This window comes from Ceratotherium simum, chromosome 4, assembly GCF_057802395.1.
Source record: "Ceratotherium simum simum isolate JZ-2026a chromosome 4, ASM5780239v1, whole genome shotgun sequence".
Classification (NCBI taxonomy): domain Eukaryota; kingdom Metazoa; phylum Chordata; class Mammalia; order Perissodactyla; family Rhinocerotidae; genus Ceratotherium; species Ceratotherium simum.
Genome location: NC_141903.1, coordinates 9,137,045 through 9,154,686, shown reverse-complemented (window position 1 = coordinate 9,154,686; position 17,642 = coordinate 9,137,045). Strand labels below are relative to the sequence as shown.

General features: G+C 34.5%; 1 protein-coding gene across 5 annotated transcripts in view; it reads left to right on the top strand.

Annotated features, from left to right (window-relative positions):
• The window catches only part of RANBP17 (RAN binding protein 17), a 347,331-nt gene that overhangs the window by 119,772 nt on the left and 209,917 nt on the right, over nucleotides 1-17,642 (top strand). The gene's annotated exons all lie outside the window — the stretch shown is intronic.

The window sequence follows — 17,642 nt, the reverse complement described above, 5'->3', positions numbered from 1 at the left end:
AAAATTTCTTTTAAATCTGAGTATTATATGTTGACTATTGAAATCTACTTGGACTTGTATTTCCAATAATAAGTACCACTTTTCTTTACCGTTACCACATTTGGAAGGGTTTTTTGACAGCTTTTGCACGTAGATGCTTCTCAGTTTCCTACAATGTACCCTTCCAGTTTGTATAATTTACATTTTGCCAATTTAAATGAAGACTCCACTTAATTTATTTGGTCCTACTGAATTCTCACATCAGTGCCCTGGCTTGGGCATACATATCCAAGCCATACAATGAGGAGGGACAGAGTCAAGAGACTTACTTTCTAGTTTTGTCTCTACCACTAATGCCACATTTTGTAGTGGAACTATTTTAGTTTTGGAATCTGGTGGACTTGATTTCAGTGCCAGTTTTTATCACTTAGTAGATCTATGGCTTCAGGCAATTAACGTAACTTCTCTAGATTTCAATTTTCCTGAATAAAACACTGCAGGGTTATTATGAGGGTTAGAGATAATAAATACAAAGAGCTTTACACAGAATTGGTGTTCTCTAAATCATGGCTATTAACATTGGTTTAGTTGTGTAATCTTGAGTATGTTACTTATAGTCTAAATCTCAAATTTAGCTCATGTAAAATGAAAGGATTGAACTGGACTAGGAGAAATGGGTCTTAGGATCCTTGAAATAATATGCTAATATTTTTATTTTGCACACTTATGTAAAAAGATTTGTAGTGTTCATCAGATTCTTAAAGTGGTTCGTGAATCTCCAAAAAGCATAAACAGTAAACTAGGTTATCTCTAAGTTCTTTTCTAGTGATAAAATTTTATGATTATGTGCTGTACAGTCAGCCTCAGTATGGCCAGAGTTAGGGAAATTCTTTGTGGAAAAAAATTATTAATTAAGACTTTTAGGGGCCGGCCCGGTGGCATAGGAGTTAAGTTCGCGGGTACTGCTTCGGTGGCCTGTGGTTCCCTGGTTGGAATCCTGGGCACGGACCTACTCATCGCTTGTCAAGCCATAGTGAGGCGGCGTCCCATATAGAAGAGCTACAGCTCCACAGCTATGATATACAACTATGTACTGGAGCTTTGGGGAGAAAAAAGAAAAAGAGGAAGATTGGCAACAGATGTTAGTGTGGGGCCAATCTTCCTCAAAAAAAAAGACTTTTACTGTCAAAGATAATGATTGTAGTCTCCTGGCTTTTGGTAAGGTGGAGTACTTGTATCAAATAACCTTCTTGCTGAATTATAACCTCTGCACAAAATATTTGAAAAGCAAAACATAAACTGTTATAAAACACTGGAGAGTGACCAAAAGTAGGTAGAAACTGGAGAGTAGATGCTCTTTGAAAGAGAGGAACAAAACTGGTTGAGATCTACTTTTATCTGGCTTTTCCCTTGAAGAAACTCACAGGTTCATGCAGTGCATAGGAATACAGCTCAAGCAGAAATTAGCCATCTTTTTTCATGAGTTAGGGGGTGAAAATCAGGGCTGTCAGAGCAGCTGAAAATTGAGAAGGATGCTGGAAAGGAAGAAGGCACAAACTGGGGAACTCCAGAATTTATATACAGACTTCCCCCAGAATCCTTACAGAGCAAGATTCCAAGGATCTCAGGGAGTGGGGAGAGGAACAAAACCTTAAAGAGCAGCTAAGCAGTGATCTCAGCAGTTGCTGAAGATATAGTTTAGAGTTCGAGTTCTGCCGAGTTAGAGAAACTTGTTAAACACCTCAGGCTTACTATTGAAAACCTAGAACAGCCACGCTTAAGGAGTATAGATTACATCCTAGGACTAAGATTTTTTTTTTTCATTTTTTTTTTATTGATGTTTTAATGGTTTCTAACATTGTGAAATTTTGGGTTGTACATTTTTGTTTGTCCATCACCATATATATGACTCCCTTCACCCCTTGTGCCCACCCCCCACCCCCACTGCCCCTGGTAACCACAGTCCAGTTTTCTCTAGGACTAAGATTTTTTTGATAGGATCAATGTCAAACTGAAATAGATGTGTTCTGACAAACCCTAAAACAAGCCTATGCAAGGTAAAGGTGATCCTCTACTAATTCAGTTGCCTGTAAGAATAAAACTCATTATTTTTTTTGAAGATAGCTAATACATTACAGAATCTAGAGATTATATGTAGTAGATAATAAAAAATTAATATACATGTGAAAAAAAAGGAAAAGTGACATAGGAGAAAAAATAATCTATAGAAAGAGATCAGCAGTTGACCCAGATGTTGGAGTTAGTAGATGAGAACTTTAAAATAACTATGTTAACTATGTTAAAGAATCTACATGAAAAGAAAGAAGTAATGGGTGAATAAATGAAAGATTTCAGGACAAATATGAAAATCCTTTAAGAAAAATCAAATGGAAATCCTAAAACTGAAAATGACAATTTCTTAAATAAAAAATTTATTGACTGGCATTATCAGATTAGATACAAGAGAAGAAAGGGCCATGACCTTGTAGACATAGCAATATAAATCATCAGAACTAAAGCACAAAGAGAGGAAAGATTGGAGGAAAAAAATGAACAGAGACAGGAGACAGTCTCAGGTAGCCTATCACCTGTGCAGTTGGAGTTCCAGAAGAAAAAAATTTAAAGAAATATTGGCCAACTTTATTCTAGATTTGATTTTGAAAAAAAAAACACCCCATGAATCTGGGAAGCTCAGTCATCCCGAAGCAGGACGTTTATAGAACGCTGCACTGAACAATTGCAGAAAATACCTTTTTGTTATTCATAGAAAATAAGGTAGACCGTATGCTAGGCAGTAAAACAGATCTCAGTAATTGTGGGATGAAGCTAAAGCAGTACTTATATTATAAAGGAAGAAAAATTTAAAATCAGCTAGCTGTACTTCTACCTTATGTTGCCAAAAAAGATGAGCAAATTAAGCCCAAAGTAAGTAGAAGAAAAGAAATCATTAAAGTATGAGTAGAAATCAATGAAATATAAAACAGTCAGTAGGGAGCACCAGTGACATGAAAAGGTGGTTATTTGAAAAGATTAATAAAATATATAAAACCCTGCAAGACAGATTAAGGAATAAAAAAGGAGAAAAAAAACCCTCATAAATTACCAATATGAGGAATAAAAGAAGGGACGTTAATATAGATCATACAGACATTAAAAGGATAATTAGGGAAAATTATGAATAATTTTATGCCAGAATATTTGATAGCTTAGGGAAAAATGACAAAATCTCTTAAAAATAGAACTTACCAAAACTAACAAAAGAAGAAATGGAAAATATAAATAGTTTAATATCTAATAAAGGAAATTCAATTTGTAATTAAAATCTTCCCACAAAGGAAATTCCAGGCCCAGATGGCATCACTGGTGAATTCTATCAAACATTAGGGAAGGAAATAACACCACTTTTAAACAAACTTTCAGAAAAGAGAGAAGGAGAATAACTTCCCCATTTCTTTTATGAGTCTAATATAGACCTAATACCAGAATCCAACAAAGACATTTCAGAAAAAGAAGATTGCAGACCAACATGCTTCATGAACAATGACACAAAAGCCCTCAGTGATTTCAGACTTTATGCCAATTATTATATCTGAAAGAAAAGAGTTTAACCAGTCTAAGATTAATTCCATTAATAGAAGATAATGTATTGCTTGTATTTGTTTAATTTGCCATCACATAAGAATATAAATAGCTATTGATGTTATTGCCCAGTTTGTAATCAGAAATGACCAGGGTGTTATATGGGGATAGCCAATTAGTACAGTTTATCACCTCTGTTGTCTCCCTTAGTGTTGCTGTAATGGGCAATTATTCTTTGTTATCTTTTTTCTAATATTGATTAAAAAAGAATTTAATTTTAACACATTTTTTCATGATAATTTTGGAAAATTATTTTTTCCAATTACATATTTAAAAAATTTTGAAATCTACAGAAAAGTTTAAAGAATACTATAACAAATGCTAGTATACTATACATTTTGCCACATTTGTTTTATCTCTCATTCTATGCCTTATATATACATTTACATGTACACATTACATATAAACTTTTTTCTGAACTATTTGAATATAAGTTACACACATAATGACAATTAACCTCTAATACTTTTCATGTATCTCCTGAGAACAGCGATATTCTCATGTATAAACACAATACCATTATCACACTCAAATATAATAATGATATAAGAACATCTTTTAATATATATGGTCCATAGTTTTTCTCCATTTGTCCCAATAATATCCTGTATAGCTTTTTTTAAATGCCAGAAACAAAGATTGTGTATTGAGTTTAGTTAAGTCTCTAATCTAAAATCATGTTGCTACGTTTTTTGTTTTTTCATGATGTTGACATTTTTGAGAACTCAAAGCAGCTGTTTTGTAGAAAGTTCTACAGTTTGTATTTTTCTGGTTATTGCCTCAGTATTAGATCTATTTAAATAATATTGCCAAGAATATTACATAGCCGAAGAAATATAATTCTTAATAAAATTTTTTGCAAAAAGAGCACTTTAATAATGAACTATGGAGCAAACAGATAAAATGACAGAAACAGCAAGTCTTAATTAAAGTTCACAAGATTATCCTGCAGATATCAGTTCTGCATTACAGTGTTGTTGCCTACCTTTACTTAGCTGGTTTTATATGTAGGAAATAAGCTAATTTTTAGTATTCTTCCAAGGTAAAAGTCTACACTTATTTTTAAATTTTCAATCTCTTTAGTTTATATGCCCTTGCTGAAAAAATGCTTCCTAGAATTAGAATATTATAGTTGTTGTTTTATATTTTTCTAGGATTTTTTGAGAAAACTATTTTTGATCAGGATTCTGACTCTTTACTGAGAGGGAAGAAGCCTTGGGCGAGGTATCTGGTCATCTTTTGAAAAATATACTTCTCATAAGTGAATATAGAAATTGTTAAATGTTGATTGAGAAATTTTCAGTGTTCAAACCCAAAGAGAAAGTGATAAGAATATATTGTCTTGTTATTTAAATTATTATTTGCTGTTCTGTTTTCAGTTGCCTCATGATTTCTAGTAAGCTGAAATCATCACTTTCTAACTTGGACTTTTTCCATAAGCTAAATAATTTCACTTAGATTCTAAATTTTAAAAATACTTTAAAAAATAGGAATGTATATGCTTACTGCAGATGTGATCAAATCACAGAATGGTTACATTTTAATTTCTTCCATCATGTTAAGATCTTTCATCTGTCAGCTTTCCAGTTGACCCAAATGAGGAAACAGTCAATTTTTGAAAGATGTGCAGAAGCTTTGAGTGTCTATGTTGATTCTAGAGTTGTGTTTCGGAAGATATATTCCATTGGGTTTGTGTGCACATTCAGTTTAGCACTGCCTTAAAAATGGTGCAGTAATACTACTGAACAATCATTTAGTTGATAGTGTTGGCAGTTCCTTATGAACTTGTTTGAAGCAGCTCCCAAAACTCAAAGACGATCCCAACATCCAGCTGCTTGTTTTGAACATCTGCCATATGCCAGGCATTATCTGTCCTGACTCGCTGCTACCAGCTCAGCCCCCAACCGCAGTGGAGCACCAAACTGAGCAACTGAACTGTTGGACTTTGAACCATGACCCAACCAACTTCCCTACTGAGAAACCACACGGTTTGCCTGTTGGTTACTACCTCCTTTTTTATTCTCTTTCACAATCAGACATCTTAGAAGTGTTGTCTGTACTACTTGTCGCCATGCCCTCATCACCTGCTCATTTTTCAGCCTGTTCAAATTCATTCTTTTTAGACTTTTCTAATTTATTCTTTTTTACATTAAAAAAAATAAACTTTATTGAGATATACTTTATATACAGAGTATACAATGTGATGGTTATGATGGAGGTGTACATATTTATATACTGTATATATAATGATCACCGCACTCAAGATATACAACATTTCCATCATTGTGAAAGGTTCCCTGTGCTCCTTTCCAGTCAGTCCTCACTCCCGGGCCCAGGCCACCACTGATCTGCTTCATTTCACTATTGATTAGATTTGTCTTTTCTAGGGTTTCATATAAATGAAATCTCATAGTCCAGTCATGCCCAACATAATGACGTTTCAGTCAATAACGGACTGCATATACAACGGTGGTACCATAAGATTAGTACCATATAACCTAGGTGTGTAGTAGGTTATACCATCTAGGTTTGTGTAAATAGTACACTCTATGATGTCCACACAATGATGAAATCACCTAATGATGCATTTCTCAGTACGTATCCCCTTTAAGCAACACATGACTATATGTATATACCTTTCAGTGTCTGACTTCATTATCTCAGCATAATGTTTTTGAGATTGATCCATGTAATTGTATATTTGTTCCTTTTTATTGCTGAGTAGTATTCTGTTGTCTGGATGTACCACACTGTTTATATTCACTTGTTGATGGACTTTTTTTTTTCCTTTGTCTTTTTTGTTATTATGAAAAAAGCTGCTGTGAACATTATCTACAAGTCCTCGTGAGAGTATATATTTTCATTTCTCTTGGAGTTTTCGTTGCTCTTGAGGTGAAATTGTCAAGTCATAGGATAGGAGATGTTAACTCTCAAACTGTTTTCCAGAGTGTACCTTTTTATATTCTCATCAACAATTTATGAGTGTTCCAGTTACTCCGCATCTTTGCGGAGTAAACATTGTCAGTCTGGTATTGTCAGTCTTTTAAGTTTTAGCCATTATAGTGAGTATATAGTGGAATTTCACTATAGTATTAATTTGCATTTTCCTGATGACTAATGATATGGAGCATCTCTCTTTGTGGTGTCTCTTCACTTCTTTTGCCCATTTCTTGTTGAGATATTTGTTTTCTTATGATAGAGTGTTCTTTATAAATTCTGTATACCAGTCCTTTGTCTGACATATGTATTATGAGTGTTTTCTCACCATCTTTGATTTGCTGTTTGTTTTCTTTCTTTCTTTTTTATTTTTTGATGAGGAAGATTAGCCCTGAGCTAACATCTGTTGCCAACCCTCCTCTTTTTGCAGAGGAAGATTGGCCCTGGGCTAACATCCATATCCATCTTCCTCTACTTTATATGTGGGACGCCTGCCACAGCATGGCTTGATTGGTGGTGTGTAGGCCCGTGCCTGGGCTCCAAACCTGCGAACCCCAGGCCGCCAAAGTGAGGCGTGCAAAGTTAACCACTACGCCACCAGACTGGCCCTGCTGTTTGTTTTCTTAATGGTGTCACTTGAAGAAGAAGCATTTTTAATTTTGATGAAGTCCAATTTATCATTTTTTTTCTTTTTGCTTCCTGCTTTTTGTGTCCTAAGAAATCTTTACCTATTGCAAAGTCACAATTCTTTTCTCATATATTTTCTTCTAGAAATATTATATTTTTAGCTTTTACATTTATATTTATGATCCATTTCAAGTTAATTTGTGTCTGTGGTGTGAGATAGGAGTTAAGGTTCATTTTTTTTTTTTCCCATATGGGTATCAGGTTTTTGCAGCACCACTTGTTGAAAAGACCATCCTTTCTTCCATTGAATTATCTTGGTCCCTTAGTAGAAAATTAATTGATTATATATGTATATATCTGTCTCTGAAATCTCTATTCTGTGTCATTGATGTATGAGCCTATCCTATGCCAATATCTTACTGTTTCAATTACTGTAGCTTTTAGTAAGTCTAGAAATCATGTAAATCCTCTAGATTTGATATTGTTTTAAAAAATTTGCTTTGGCTATTCTAGTTTTTCACCTCTCTGTACAAATTTTACAGTCAGCTTATTGATTAGTACTTTAAAAATACAGTATTTATTTGAATTGCATTAAATGTATATTTATTTTTAAGGGAACTGATATTTTAAGAGTACTGAGGTTTTCTATATTCTTCCTGATTTTCTGGCTACTTGGTTTTGGCGATTGTTGAGAGAGAAGTGTTGAAATCTCTGACTATAATTGTGCATATGTCTATTTTTTTCTCACAGTTCTATCTGTTTTCGCTTCATGTATTTTGAAGTTCTGTTATAAGGTCCATAAACTTTTAGGTGTTCTTGATGTGTGTTCTTGATGAATTGATCCCTTTATCATTACAAAATGACTCTCTTTATTTGTGGTAATATTTTTCACTCTGAAATCTACTTTGCTTGATATTAATATAGCTACTTTCATTTTCTTTTGCTTACTGTTATCATTCTTTTACTTTTAATCTATTTATGTCTTTATTTATATATAAACAGAATTGTAGGCAGAATATGATTCAATCTTGTTTTTTTAATCCTAGATAATAATCTCTACATTTAATTGAGCTGTTTAGACCATTTACATTTAATGTAATTATTAATATGTTTGGGTTTAATCCATTTCAGCTGATTTCGTTCTCCCCCTCCCTTTTTTTGCCTTCTTTTGGATTGAGTACTTTTTATTATTCTATTTTATCTCCTTTTTTAACTTAGTAGCCGTAACTTCTGTTAGTTTAGTGGTTATTCGTTAGGGTTTAGAGTATACATCTTTAGCTCATCACATTTCCCTATTAAGTTATATTATACCACTTCACTTATCACACAACAGAGTACTTCCATTTCTCCCTCTCTGGCTTTGTGCTATTGTTGTCATACATTTTACTTCTACATGCATTATAGGTCCCACAATACTTTGATATTATTTTTGCTTTAAACAGTCAGTTATCTTCTAAAGAGATTTAAATAATAAGAAAAAAGAAGTCTTTTATATTTATCGATGTAGTTACCATTTCCAGTGCTTTTCATTCCTTTGTGTAGATCCACATTTCCATGTGGCATCATTTTCTTTCTATCTGAAAGATTTCTCATAAAATTTCATGTAGTGCAGAAATCCTGATGACAAACTCTTTCAGCTTCTATATGTCTGTAAAAGCATTTATTTTGCCTTCTGTTTTGAAAGATGTTTCCACTGGAAATATTCTAGGTTGACAGTTTTTTACTTTCAATACATTAAAGCACTTGTGCCTCTGCCTTCTCACTTGTAGTGTTTATGATGAGAAATCTGCTGTAATCCTTTTCTCTATTCCTGTGTATGTAATTTGCCTTTTTTTCTCTGTCTTCTTGCGAGATTTTATCTTTATCACTGATTTTAAGCAACTTGATTATCATGTGCCTTTATGTTGTTCTCTTCATGTTTCTTGTGTTTGGGATTTGTTGAACTTCTTAAATTGTGAAATTTTGTTTCATAAATTTGGGAAAACTTTGGTTTTTATTTCTTCAAATATGTTTTTCTGTCCCTCCCCCTTCTCTCTTTAGAAGACTCCAATTATACATCTATTAGGCCACTTGGAGCTGTCCAACAGGTTACTGTGTCTTTTTTTTTCCTCTGTGAATTTTATTTTGGATATTTTCTACTGGTGACTTCGGGTTCACTAATATTTTCTTCCGTGATGTCTGATCTGTTGTTAATTGCATCCGTTGTAGTTTTCATCTCAGACATTGTGGTTTTCTTCTCTAGCAGTCCAGTATGGGCCTTTTTGTATCTTCTGTGTCTCTACTTAACATCTTTCCTGTAACTTTTTGAACATATGGAGTATATATGTTATCGTAACACTTTTTTGTAGTTGTCTACTAATTCTATCATCTGTAGAATTTTCTTCTTTTTTGCATTTCTAATAATTTTTTTGTCAGATGGCAGACATATTTTTGTATTCCTATTAAATACTCTTGGGTTTTGTTTTGGGAAGCAATTAAATTACTTGGAAACAGTGTGATCCTTTCAGATCTTGCTTTTAAGCTGTATTATGCAGAACTGGAAAAACATGCAATCTAGGACTAATTTTGCCTCAATGTCAGAACAAAACCTTTTTAAGTACTCTACTCAATGCACCATGAATTATAAGGTTTTCCATTGTGGCTATTGGGTACAGGAACTATTTTTGGTTCTTTGTGAACCCCAGGTACTATTCTCTCTAATCCTTTTGGTGGTTTTTTTCTCTGACATTGGATAGTTTCCTCACATGCATGTGTGTATTGATAAGTATCAGCTGAAGATTCAATCCTCTACACGTCTCTGAAGTTCTCTCTTTACACCTCTCTCTTTTCCAGTACTCTTTCCTGCAAAGTTTAGCCACTTTGGCCTTCTGGACTCCCATTTTCATCTCCTCAACTTAAGGAGTCTGCTGGGCTTTATGAAGCTTCTGCCTCACTGGGCCAATCCCAGGGCTTACTTGTTTCTCAGGGATCACTGTTTTTTATTGCCTTACTCTAATGTTTTGAAAATTGTTGTGCCATATATTTAAATTGTCTGGATTTTTAGTTATTTCAGGCAGGAAGGGTACATATAGTTCCTGTTACTCCATATTGACTGAAGTCCTGGGTTTTATTTTTTCTGTCCTTTTACTTTTAACCTACCTGTTTCTTTATATTTAAAGTGGTTTTCCCATAAATAGTATCCTTTCTCACAATCACTGCATTATAACTGAAATGTTTAGACTAGATATCAGCAAACCTTTTCTGTAAAGGGCCAGATAGTAAATATTTTAGGCCTTGCAGGCCATACAGTCTGTGTCACAACTGCTCAACACTGTTATTGTAGTGCAAAAGCAACCGTAGACAATACATAAATGATTTGGCATGGCTCTATTCCAATAAAGCTGTATTTATGGATACTGAGATTTGAATTTCATATAATTTTCGTGTGTCATGAAATATTATTCTTTAAAAAAAATTTTTTTAGCCATTTATAAATGTAAATGCCATTTTTAGCTCACAGGCCATAAAGAAATAGGTGGCAGTCTGGATTTGGCCTGTGGTCTGTAGTTTGCTGGCCTTTGGTTTAGACTATTTCTCTTTAATATAATTACTGATATGGCTGTCATCCTGGTATTTGTTTGCTATTTGTCCCATCTGTTTTTTGTTTCTTTTCCCCCTTTTCCTGCCAGTTTTGGATTAATTGAGCGTTTTTTTCTTATTCCACTTTATCTTCACTATTGGCTTATTAGCTGTTCCTCCTTGTTTTGTTAGCAGTTTCTCTATGGTTTATACTATGCATTTTTAACTTCTCTACCCTCAGGTGATATTATAGCACTTCACATATAATGTAAGAACTTTATAACAATATACTTCCATTTAAACCCTTCCATTCTTTATACTCTTGTTCTCATAGATTTTACTTCTACATTTATAAACCTTTCAATACATCATTATAATTTTTAAATTGTCTGTTCTCTTTTAAAGAAATTTAAGAATGAGGGGAAGAGTTTTTATATATACCTATATATGTGCTATTTGACACTTCATTTCTTTATGTAGTTCTAAATTTCTATATGGTATCTTTTTTTTATTTTCCATTTGAAAAACTTTCTTTAACATTTCTTTTTTTTGTTGTTGTTGTTGTTGTTTTTTGGTGAGGAAGATTGGCCCTAAGCTAACATCTGTTGCCAATCTTCCTCTTTTTGCTGAGGAAGATTGGCTCTGAGCTAACATCCATGCCCATCCTCCGCTATTTTGTATGTGGGACGCTGCCACAGCATGCCTTGATGAGTGGTGTGTCAGTCGGTGCCTGGGATTCAAACCTGCAAAACCCAGGCTGCGAAAGCAGAGCTTGAGAACTTAACCACTATGCCACTGGGCCGGCCGCCTCTTTAACATTTCTTATAGTTCAGGTCTGATGGAAATGAGTTCACTCGCCCTTTTTTTTGTTGTTGGGCTGAAGAATTCTTTATTTTGCCCTTACCTTTGAAAGATATTTTCACTGGATATAGAATTCCAGTTTGACATTTTCTTTCCTTCACCTATTTAAAAGTGTGTTTCATTATCTTCTGGCTTTTTTTGGTCTTTGACAAGAAGTCTGTGAACATTCTGGAACTCTTTCTGGAACTCTGTCCTGAAAGTTCAGGTTGCCTCAGATCTGAACTCTTATATCTGTCTCCTCAACTCAGTAAGACTGCTGTACTGTACTTAGAATCCCCCTTATTCTCCACCATCCATAATGCTCACCTTGTTTGTTTCCCTTCTTACAGGGATCCTAGTCCTGCACTACCTATTTTCCATTGTCGCAAAACTGTTCCTTCTTATATATAACCAGTTTTCTTTTTGCTTAAGGCAGGAGGGTAAGCCTGGAGCCTATTACTACATCATGGCTGGAAAAGCAAGTTCATTCTTTCAGAAAATCAAAAAATAAATATTCATTGAGTGCACTAGGAACTACATCCTTGCTTTAGATGCTAGAGATATAAAAACATGAACTGTACAGGCTTGATCTCTATTCTCATGAAAGTTAATTCCAGAGGAAGCAGAGAGAAACGTTTAATAACTAAGCAAATCAAAAAGGTAATTTAAGATAATAGATAACTGCTGTGAAGACAGTAATGCAGGGTGGTATGATAGAGTGATGGGAGGAAGAGTCTGCTTTAGATTGGAAGAACACGAAAGGCTGTGCTGGGGTAGTAATATTTGATCTGAGACTTGAGTGATATAAAGTAGGAATTGCCAAACTATGATCTGAAGGCCAGTGCCTGTTTTATAAGTGAAGTTTTATAGGAAAACAGCCACACCCATTTTTTTACATGTTGTCTATGGCTTCTTTTGGGCAACAATGACAAAGTTGAGTAGTTGGCCGATAAGCCTATAATATTTATTATCTGGCCTTTTGAGATAAAGTTTGCCACCTCTGACGTAAAAGAACTACACCACTTGTTGCTTGAGCTGGGTCACCAATGACTGCAGTATTTATAAAGCTGGTATATACTTTTCCACCCTTATCTTAATCAACTTTTAGCAGCGTTCAGCATAATTGAACACTTCCTCTTTCTTGAAACCGTTTCTCCTTTTCCTTAGCTTCTCTGACACCATCCTTTTTTTTTTCTTATCTCTCTTGACAGTTCCTTCTCAGCTTCTTTGTATACTGATTTTCCTAAATTTGACCTTTAAATATGGGAGTTTCTTAGGGCTGGGCTTAGGTCTGTCTTTGTTTTCTCCCTAGTCTCTTGCACTCTTTTGTCTTCAATTACCATCTATTTACTGATGGTGACTCCAAATATATATCTCTATCTAGACCTGTTCTGAACTTTAGACTTGTGTATCCCACTGTCTACCTCACATCTATTTGTCTTCTTCAATTCAAGAGAGTCTAAACAGAATTCATGACATTCCCTGCAAAAGTTGTTTTACCTTTAGATTAGTAAATGGCATCTGATGCTCATGTCAGTAAGCTAGAACTCATTGTTGTAACCACTTAAGACCTTTCAGTTCTCTCTCCAAAGTATTTGATTTTGTATAGTTTTGTCTGTATTAGCGTGCTAGTCCAGGCCACATCTCCATGACCTCTGTGGCAGCTTCCTACTGGTCTGCCCATATCCATTCTTACATCCCTCAAAGTGGTTCATCAAATACCGTAGCCAAAGTGGTTGTTTTAAAATGAAAATCAGTGGATTCTCATTGCTTTTAGGATAAAGACCAAAATCTTTTCCGTGGCTTATAGAAACTACAAAGAAACCATCTTCTGTCTCCCTCTCCAGCCTTATCTTATACCATTTTCTTTTTTTCCTCTTTTCCCTAGGTACTCTGGTATTTTTTCAGTTCCTAAATTCTCCAAATACTTTACCAGGGCCTTTGCATGTATTGTTTCTTCTACCTGGAATGATCTTTCTCTCTTCTTTGCTTAGCTAATTCCTACACTGTTTTCTCTGGGCAGCCTTCCCTCACCCTTCCTTCCCATCTTAGGGCCTCCAGTTATGTGAAGTCATATTACTTGGTCTTTGGTCTTCAAAGCACTTATCATGCTGTGATTAATTGCAACTATAATTAATGTGATTATTTGTTTATCTTCTTCACAAAACTGTAAACCACATAAGAGAAGAAGTTGTGTCTGTCTTGTTCACCATTGCATCCCCATCACTAAGCATATTTTCTGATAGCCAGTAAATATTTGTGAAATAAAATAATAAATGACATGTTTTAATTGTCACAAAAGCCTTGTAATTTTTTTTAAAAATTTTTTGTTTATTGCAGTAACATTGGTTTATAACATTGTAAAAATTTCAGGTGTACATCATTATACTTCTATTTCTGCATAGATTACATCATGTTCACCACCAAAATACTAATTACAACCCATCACCACACACATGTACCGAATTATCCCTTTCACCCTCCTCTCTCCCCGCTTCCCCTCTGGTAACCACCAATCCAATCTCTGTCCCTATGTGTTTGTTTATTGTTGTTATTATCTACTACTTAATGAAGGAAATCATACGGTATTTGACCTTCTCCCTCTGACTTATTTCACTTTGCGTTATACCCTCAATGTCCATCCATGTTGTCACAAATGGCTGGATTTCATCGTTTCTTATGGCTGAGTAGTATTCCATTGTGTATGTATACCACATCTTCTTTATCCATTCGTCCCTTGATGGGCACTTAGGTTGCTTCCAAGTCTTGGCTATTGTGAATAATGCTTCAATGAACACAGGGGTGAATGTACCTTTACAAATTGGTGTTTTCAAGTTCTTTGGATAAATACCCAGCAGTGGAATAGCTGGATCATATGGTAGTTCTATCCTTGATTACTTGAGGAATCTCCGTACTGTGTTCCATAGTGGCTGCACCAGTTTGCACTCCCACCAGCAGTGTATGAGAGTCCCCTTCTCTCCACATCCTCTCCAACACATGTTGTTTCCTGTCTTGTTAATTATAGCCATTCTGATGGGCGTGAGGTGATATCTCATTGTAGTTTTGATTTGCATTTCCCTGATAGTTAGTGATTTTGAACATCTTTTCATGTGTCTGTTGGCCATCTGTATATCTTCTTTGGAGAAATGTCTGTTCAGGTCTTTTGCCCATTTTTTAATTGGGTTGTTAGTTTTTTTGTTGTTGAGATGCATGAGTTCTTTATATATTTTGGAGATTAAGCCCTTATCAGAAGTATGGTTTGCAAATATCTTCTCCCAATGGTTAGGTTGTCTTTTCCTTTTGTTGATGGTTTCCTTTGCTGTGCAGAAGCTTTTTAGTTTGATGTAGTCCCATTTGTTTATTTTTTCTATTGTTTCTCTTGCCCGGTCAGACATGGTGTTTGAAAAGATGTTGCTAAGACTGATGTCGAAGAGCGTACTGCCTATGTTTTCTTCTAGAAGTTTCACAAGCCTTGTAATTTATAATTTTCTTTGGGAGACTTTTAAATTCAAATTTAGTAAAGAATAATGATACTAGCTGCCATTTATTGAGCAGCTTCCGTGTGCTTATTATTCACTATGTTAAATGCACAATCTTATTTTAACCCTCACAACCACCCTACAATGTAGTTAGCCTTATCCCCATTTTTATGTGGGAAAACTGAGGCTCAGAGAGGTTATTTTTCTTGTTCAACATCACAGAGTTAGTAAGGGGAAAGCCATGATCCAAACTCAAGTGGTCTTTCTCCAGAGGCTCTTATGCTCTTACACTTTGTATTGCAGCCTCCTAACCAGATTATTACTGGGAATGCTACAACTTCTAACTTTACCACAGGCCTCCAACTAATTTTCCCCTTTTACACTCCGTTTTACCAAAGGGATTAAAGTTAGTATCTGTACATACTAGCTCATAGATTCATTAATAATTAATATTCACATAATGATTGTAGAAATACATGTACTTCTGAGATTAACAAACATCTGTAAAATACTGAAGAAATACTGAAATTTAGTAGTTTGGTTTGGATCTTTGAAGATGTGTTTTAGAACAGCTATGCAAAAATTACACCCAGGTTACAAATGAACTTATTCCATTTGACAGTCAGTTTTTTTCTTAGCTTTATTAATGGTTTTGGTCCTAAGTTGAGAAAATACTCATAAATTCAAATTAAATAATGGAATGTTTCACATTTTTTCTACCTTAGAACATGTAGTAAAACTTGAGTGGATCTTTAAGAGTCCATTTCTTAAATGAACTTACCATATAAGGCAAGGCAGTGCTTTGAGAAATTGCAGCTTAGCTTCATTCTGTTATTACTGCATGGTTTTGGAGTCTTAAAAATGCAGCTACTTCCATGATAAATTAGCATCATGAATAATTCATTTTTGTCTTTTCTTTCTGCATTGACAAACTCATATTTGCCATGGAGCATCTTATTTCCTTATACTGCTCATGAAGTATAAATGGAATTACCCGTGATATTTTGGTAGAGCGAAACGCTTTGCCTCTTCTCCTATTTGTGAGCTTTGCAGAGAATATTGTAGCTCTTCTCTGGAATTTTCTGTTTTACTTCTCATAAAACTCTCATCTACTTGTATATACAGAATAAGTCTGTAAAGCCTTTGAACTAACCCCAGTAGCAACATATTATAATTAATAATAATAATAATATTACTGTCATCAGGCCCTGCTTCTTAATAATTTCCTTTCACACTTAAGTTTAAGTACTAAACTTTGTAGCCTATATAGTTATTTTCATTCCAGAGATCAACTTTATTATTTGCCTCTTGAACTGTATAGAAGAATATAGACTGTTAGACCTAGTAATTCCTGGTTATTTTGTAGAATGGGAGGTGAGAACTAGAATTGAAGAAGGGATTTTGATTTCATATAAATTTGTCAGCTGTTAATTAGTTGGCCTATTAGATTTTTCTAGTACCTATTGAACTTTTTATATTTTTTTCCTGAGGAAGATTCTCCCTGAGCTAACATCTGTTGCCAATCTTCCTCTTTTGCTTGAGGAAGATTCGCCCTGCCCTAACATCTGTGCCAGTCTTCCTCTATTTTGTATGTGGGTCACTGCCACAGCATGGCTGCCGACGAGTGGGGTAGGTCTGAGCCTGGGAACTGAAGCGGAGCGTGCCGAACTTAACCACCAGGCCATGGGGCTGGCCCCTAGTAGCTGTTGAACTTTTGCAACCAGTCTTATTCTGAGTACTTTATTAAGGTATCATTTATTAGCTTCTGTATCATTTTGCCATATCATCGCACTCATGTGAAATGAAATTTTTTACTTATTGATTTTTAAAAAAAAAATTGTGATACCCCTACATACACAACATTGAAATTCCAGACTTGCCCATAAGGAGAATAGTTAAATTAATATGATGTTAAGACACTGCAAAAAAAACTAAACAAAATTTTTAATAAAGAAATTTGTGTTTAGGAGGGCAAAATAGACATTGTAAAATTCAGAGTGTAAGTCTCTGAAATAAAATTGTGCATATCTATAAGAAAGATTGACATGATATTTTTTGAATATAGATTCCAAAATTAAAGGAAGGAAATCATCCATTTTGGAGGAAAAAAACACTATTTTTAGATTTCTTGTTTGAAAACTTCAATGAGGATATTTTATACCTATGGAAAACCTGATTGGAACATGTTAGAGACATATCAAATACTGGCCTTTGGAATGCCAGATAATTTGAACTCTGGCAACTTATAGTCTTTTAAATCACCGTTAGAGTAGCTGTAATGTCTGAAAATAATTTAATCATTTGGATTGACACTGGATTGTTAACATCTTCCATATCCAAACTTAAGCATTTTTAGAAATATTTTAGGACTAATTACTTTGTCCATGAAAACAAACTTTTGATTATTGATCTTCCCAAAATTAAATTCTAATGGGCCATGAAAATGATCAGTTATAATTGGCATCTTTATTATTGTAATCTCCATTCCAAAATGATTTAGACTTTGGATACTTTTGTCTCTCCCAACTTTTGCAGAGACTCTCTTTGCCTTGTGTACAGAAAAGATGTTGCTAATGGAGAAAT